The sequence below is a fragment of the Bidens hawaiensis genome, unplaced genomic scaffold (genome assembly GCF_021521415.1).
Source record: "Bidens hawaiensis isolate Kalapana, Puna unplaced genomic scaffold, B.hawaiensis_p1.1 tig00020951_1, whole genome shotgun sequence".
Classification (NCBI taxonomy): Eukaryota; Viridiplantae; Streptophyta; class Magnoliopsida; order Asterales; family Asteraceae; genus Bidens; species Bidens hawaiensis.
Window position 1 is genome coordinate 175859 of NW_027493238.1, and position 6320 is coordinate 182178.

At 38.8% G+C, this 6320-nt stretch overlaps 2 pseudogenes across 1 annotated transcript; one reads left to right on the forward strand and one right to left on the reverse strand.

Moving 5' to 3' along the window:
* On the forward strand, positions 1-1719 carry LOC143562388 (putative inactive purple acid phosphatase 29 pseudogene; annotated as a pseudogene). The gene is made up of 2 exons (XR_013140473.1): positions 1-46; positions 523-1719. The product of XR_013140473.1 is annotated as a putative inactive purple acid phosphatase 29 pseudogene (transcript).
* A 742-nt stretch (positions 1720-2461) lies between these two features.
* LOC143562387 (ABC transporter G family member STR2-like) lies at positions 2462-5700 on the reverse strand (annotated as a pseudogene).
* Between the last annotated feature and the right edge of the window lie 620 nt (positions 5701-6320).

Below are 6320 nucleotides of genomic sequence, written 5' to 3' on the forward strand. Positions count from 1 at the left end.
TACAGTAATTGCCCTTCCCGCCACCGGAACCACCAGCTCTGCTTCTGTATGTACTATTTAGCGTGTCTTAATCCTATACTCTATCTACTGTATTATATTATATGTATTTGCTTTGATTTTGCTTCAGTTATAGTTTGTGTGTGATCTGTAGGCCATAATTTAGAATCGATTAAGATCAAATTTAAAAGGTTTATTATTCACTTTGATGCTCTAGCTCTAGAATTGATACCTTTTGTTTGTTGCGAGTTGTGCTTATTGGCTTTTTATAGGCAATTTAGGGCTTGATTATGAATTCTGGAAATTGAGTGATGAAGACATAGTTTTTATTTCACATATTTGTTCTAGAATTCATCAGCATCCAGGAATTTAGGGGAATTTCTTTTTAACTTTGAAGCTCTAGCTCTAGAATTGAAACCCTTTTTTTTTCTACGGTTTGTTTAGGGATTTGATTTGTGTGTGATTATGAATTCTGGAAATTGAGTGATGAATAAATAACATGGTGTATTCACATCTTTATTGTAGATTCAATGAAAGGAAATTTAATTCGGTTAGCTATGGCTAGATTACCAGGAATCAACATCGTTTTCCTCTGCTCCTTTTCAATCTTTATTTTCGTTCAAAGCTCGTCTTCTTTTAGCAATGGCATACAGCAGCTGCGTTTCGATAAAAACAAGGGCGAGTTTAGGATTCTGCAGGTGGCTGACATGCACTATGCTAATGGAAGAACCACACCATGTGAGAATGTGTTACCTGAACAGTATGCCCATTGTTCCGACCTAAACACCACTTTCTTCATCAACCGAATCATCCAAGCTGAGAAACCAGATCTCATTGTTTTCACTGGTGACAACATCTATGGAGTTGATACAACAGATCCAGTAGCCTCCATGAATGCAGCTTTCGCCCCCGCTGTCTCTTCGAACATCCCATGGGCCGCTGTCTTAGGCAATCATGATCAAGAATCCACATTGTCAAGACAAGATGTCATGAAACATATTACTGGAATGAACCACACATTATCCCAGTTAAACCCTTTCGGTGTTGATATTATTGACGGTTTTGGAAATTACAATCTTGAAGTACATGGACCCGAAGGATCAAATAATGAATCGGTTCTCAACTTATACTTTCTTGACAGTGGTGACTACTCTACAGTTCCCTCTATCCCGGGCTACGAATGGATCAAACCGTCTCAACAGTTTTGGTTCCAACAAACTTCTTCAAAGCTTCAGAAAAAGTCAAAGGCTCCTGGACTTGCTTATTTTCACATCCCATTGCCTGAATATTCAAGCTTTGACTCGTCAAACTTTACGGGTGTGAAACAAGAAGGGATAAGCTCTGCTTCTGTTAACTCCGGTTTCTTTACGACATTAGTGGAAGCAGGGGATGTGAAGGCGGTTTTCACGGGTCATCATCATATTAATGATTTTTGTGGAGAATTGACAGGAATTCATCTATGTTATGCTGGAGGATTTGGGTACCATGCTTATGGAAAGGCGGGATGGTCAAGAAGGGCGAGGGTTGTTGTGGTGTCGTTGGAGAAAAAGTCAAAGGGTGGTTGGGGAGCGGTTAAATCTATCGAAACGTATAAACGGCTTGATGATGAAAACCTAACTGTGATTGATAATCAAATTCTTTGGGTTAAGACAAATTGTAGAAAGAAAGGAAAAAGTGTTGTTTGAATCGTCCCGAAAGTGTAATTAATACTTGTACCAAAATATAATTCCTACATACATGAATTGTTTACCATCATCAGTTACTGTACAGAGGATTTAAAGGCTGAGGCTTGGTGAAGGTATATTAATATATTTGATAGTCTTGTATTATTTGTACTTTTTTTTTGTCTTAAAATAAAAGTTTAGTGAAGGATTTGGTTTGAATGGTAATGTGTTGTGAAATCAGTTTGTATATCTCATCTAAAGATAATCTTTAGCATCTTTTTAGCATAAGCCTGTCGATTACATGGCGTGGGATATAAAAGAGAGAATATGATGAGTAGCTTTCTTGTTATTTCAGGACCTAATCCATGTATCTTATATGAGACTGTACATAGGTTTTGATAAAAACTAAGTTCAAATGGTGACATATAAGATATGCTTCTTGTCTGAATGTGTGATTCGCAATACTTAAACTTACTGTTCAATAGTTTAGTTTTAATAAAGAATTATTATGTCAAATATGCTTGCAAGAACTATACTAATAGTAATCTGATCTTTTGAATAAAATGATTTAGGAGCTAAGCCCCAGATGAATGATACTTGAGCTCTAATAGAGCTCAAGCTTAGTACCTATTGTATGATTACATGTTATATTGTATAACTACTATTATATATGTATAAGTGTAAATTATATCCTCGTTTGAGCTTGTGAGCCTAATCATGCTCGGCGTATGAAATTAGGGCTCAACCTTGTTCATTAATGATCACCGATTTAGGCTTAGGCTCACATCATCTCGTTTAAATTCAACTCGTTTTAAGCTGTTAGCGAGCCTTTCAAGTAGCTCACGAGCAGCGTGCTCGTTTAAACCCATATCAAGCATAATTGCGTGCCTTATGCAGGTGTTCTTGTGACTCTAGCTTGCAAACAATGACGGTCTATCATATGTTTATGATCAGAAAACAGAACATAGTCTTATGTAGTATGTTAATATGTATGCACCGCAACTATAGAGAAATAATAAATTTTACTGAAGATGTACAACATCAGAAAAGAAACTATAAATCGATCGATGTCAATTCTGTTCTATTTTTTCATTTGAATTTATATGTATGTTATATAAACCTGAATCAGTAAAAGTTATTGCATTAGAAAACTTCCCCCTTTCTATCTGAAACATAAAACTAACTCAAGATCCGCTTTTAATCTTTATGTCCGCTGATTCTTGGAAGCAAACCGAAGGACTATATAGAATAAGATCCTGTATAAAACTGCCCATCCCAACATTATGTAAACCATTAACCATTTTCTATCTTCTTCATGATAAATTTGCAGGGACCGCAGAATATCGATTCCAGTCACGTTCGTCCCATCAGGCGTCTGCCCAAAAACTTCATCTCTCTGATACTCGTTTATCAAAAGACCTTCATACGGGTACGTCATTGTTGATATCTTGTTCATCCATCTCCAATACTTTGGTATATCATTATTATTCAAAAAATACCCACAAACAAGAAAAAAAGAGCCGTAAACGCAATAACCGCAGCATACCCTAGGATAAAATTCGGGACCACCGAGCTCACGAACACCACAAACGAGTTGGTTGAGAGTAGGGAAACATAAAGCACAACTAAGAAGTAAACAAACGGGCCTTTAAGCTCCAAAGCGAACCACGTGAGGCCTGCGTAGACCGCTGCTTGGAGTAACAGAAACGGGAGGTAAGTAACAAAGCCTGCTATGGTGTAAGATGAGGCCCGGTACGCGTTGTGAGAAGTCTCTCGAACGAATATGAACCGTTCTTGGATAAAAGCGGGGACCTCATCGTTTGATGAAAAGAAGAATAGGCATATAGTGAAGATGAAGAAACTGAGCCGGTTGGTGGTTCGTTCCGGGTTGTTGAACATTGTAGCCATCATGAAACCCATGATGGTTAAGACCATGAGCCGTGATAGAAACAGCTCTGGTGTCCGTTTAATGTTTATAAAGTTTCTACACATCAAAACCCATGTTTCTTGAACAAAAGAGTTCATAAATTTAGGACCTAAATGGTGTTGGTGGTTTGAACCCTCTTTAGCCATTGATGGTGTAATGTAATCGTCTTCGTTGACCAAGTTTGACGGAACCGATTGCATGATTTGCGACTGAGTCCATGACTTTGATTGATTCCACGGGCTTCTCACACTATGATCAAATCCATTGTCTTGATTTCGTGGCTGTGGTGATGGTGTGAACGAAAATGCCATGTCTACATCTGATAACATTGGCGGATTCGTGCCTGTTGTCACGAATCTCGCAAATGCATCTACTCCATACTCGGATTGATCATATTTTTGCACCACATCAATAAAGAATTCTATAGGGTTTTCGCCTTTGGGGACTTTGCGGCCCATTTGACCAAGATGGGGGCCCACGTCTTTTGGTGGGCCTTGGTACATGAGTTGACCGCGGGCCAGTATGATAAGGTGGTCAAGTAGAAGTAGGATTCGCGACGAGGGCTGGTGAATGGTTAGAACAACTGTGCCTCCGGCTCGTGCAATGTTGTGAACCTTTTCAATGACACTTTGAGCACTGGTCGAGTCCAAACCCGAAGTAGGCTCATCGAGGAAGAGTAATGGTGGCCCGTGGATGATGTTTACACCAATCGATACTCTCCTGCGTTCACCCCCCGAGACTCCTCGAGTGCCTTCATCGCCTATGTAGGTGTTTCTTGCAGACTACATGAAGAAAAAAATTTAAGTTGATTATTGAGCTTTCATAATTTTAACTAGGGTCCAAACAGATACACTCGGGTTGGACCAACCCATTAATACTTTTTTCGTTTATTTTCTCCTTAATTTTATAAATTATTAATGTGTTAAATCTGATTATAAAAGTTATATTATTGTACTAATAACAAAGTTGATATCATAAAATATTAGCATACTTTAAAAATCAACATACTTCTTATTATATATTTCGAAGTCGCTAATTTTGTCTTGAATGCATGTAGTTTTGGAACTTTCTAAAAATACTAACTTTTAAAATGAACAAAATAAGATGGGTTAAAAAAATATTTATACCTAGTTAAATTTCACTTTATCAATTTTTAACTAATTTAATAGTTAAAAATTCATTATTTTGAAAAAATTACAATTACTTTCATTTTAAACAAGCTTAGGGATTTTGATATACAAATGCTAGTTAGTGACTTTTACGTGTATTTTTCACAAGTTGAGCGACTATTATACTGCAAAATCAGGTTAAAAACATTTTTTTTGAAAAATAAGGCTTTTATGTCGTTGATCGATGATAATATTACATATTTACGCGAATAAGGCTTGCATAGAAATGAATTTTTGAGCTTACAGTTAATCCAAGTTGCTCGATTAACGTTTCAACACGCTGCTTCTTCTCCGCCTTTGTGATCGGGCCTAACCGAAAATCAGCAGCAAACATCAACGTTTCATAAACCGTTAGCATCGGAAATAGCCTGTCATCCTGCATAATGTAGGCAGAAGTTCTCTTGATCAAGCTCAGGTTCATCTCGGTTCCATCAAACACCACCTTACCCTTAAGGCTACCACTTGCAATGCGCCCAGCTAACCCATCAAGAAAAGTAGATTTCCCAGCACCACTAGGACCCATAACCGCGGTGATGCACCCTTTCGGTGCATACCCAGTGATCCTGTTCAGCAAGTCGGCTTCTTGACGCACCCATTTCCCCTCATCGGTTTTCTGTTTCTTGACCACGGTGTATGTTAGGTTGGTGAACTCTAACCGACCCGTGAAGCTTGTGGGCTTCACCATATCGATCACTGTTTCATGGCATGTGTTATGACTCATTTGACGGATCGGGTTATGGTTTGTTGAAGATATATTTTAGTTTAGAAAGTTTGATTCCATGAAGTTTGGAAAGGTATTTAAGTAGGAGGTTAGTTAGTTAATTATTTGTTATTAACTGTGACAGTTGAAATGGTGATGGTTCCAATGATGGTGTGATACAACCGTACAAGTTGCATTGTGCAAATGGGTTTGGAGCCATCGAAGCAGATGGCATTCCCTATATAGAGAGAGACTCTTCCTGTTTTCTTCGTCTTTTTTTATTATTTTTCTCTCAACGATTAGTAAGACTGAAGTGGGCAGATGAAGAAATACTAATCGACCCCGGGCAGATTACGGATAATCTGAGGGTTAAATAGATGTTTCCCACGAGGATGAGGTCCAGCAAAGAAAGTTGTTCTTCAGGTGACCTGCAAAACAGACCGTAAGCTAGTCACTGAGAAGGGGGGGATTCCTCCTTGTGACCACCCTCCGGCGTGAGAATCAGACTAGATTGCTCTGAATATAAGTGTATATTAAGAGATTGCTAGAGAAGATAAGATAATGCGATATCAGATAATGTCCTTACCATTCCAAGGTGTTGGAGTATTTATAGCCGAAGGTAGGTTTCCAAGAAGGTACAGCCGGCTGAATAGTATTCCTGTTCTACCAACAGTGGGTTACGCACAAGCCATGCTGGTTGGTGGATAGGCTGCGGCCGGTAGTGACAAGGCCGGCTGTATACTGTTCCTTTACTGCCGGCTATGCACTGTTCCACCAACTATAGGCTATGCACGTCCCTCAGTGAGGGTTGGTGAGTAGGCAGCGGCTAATAGTGACAAACAGTACTAGAGGGTGCTCCTCCT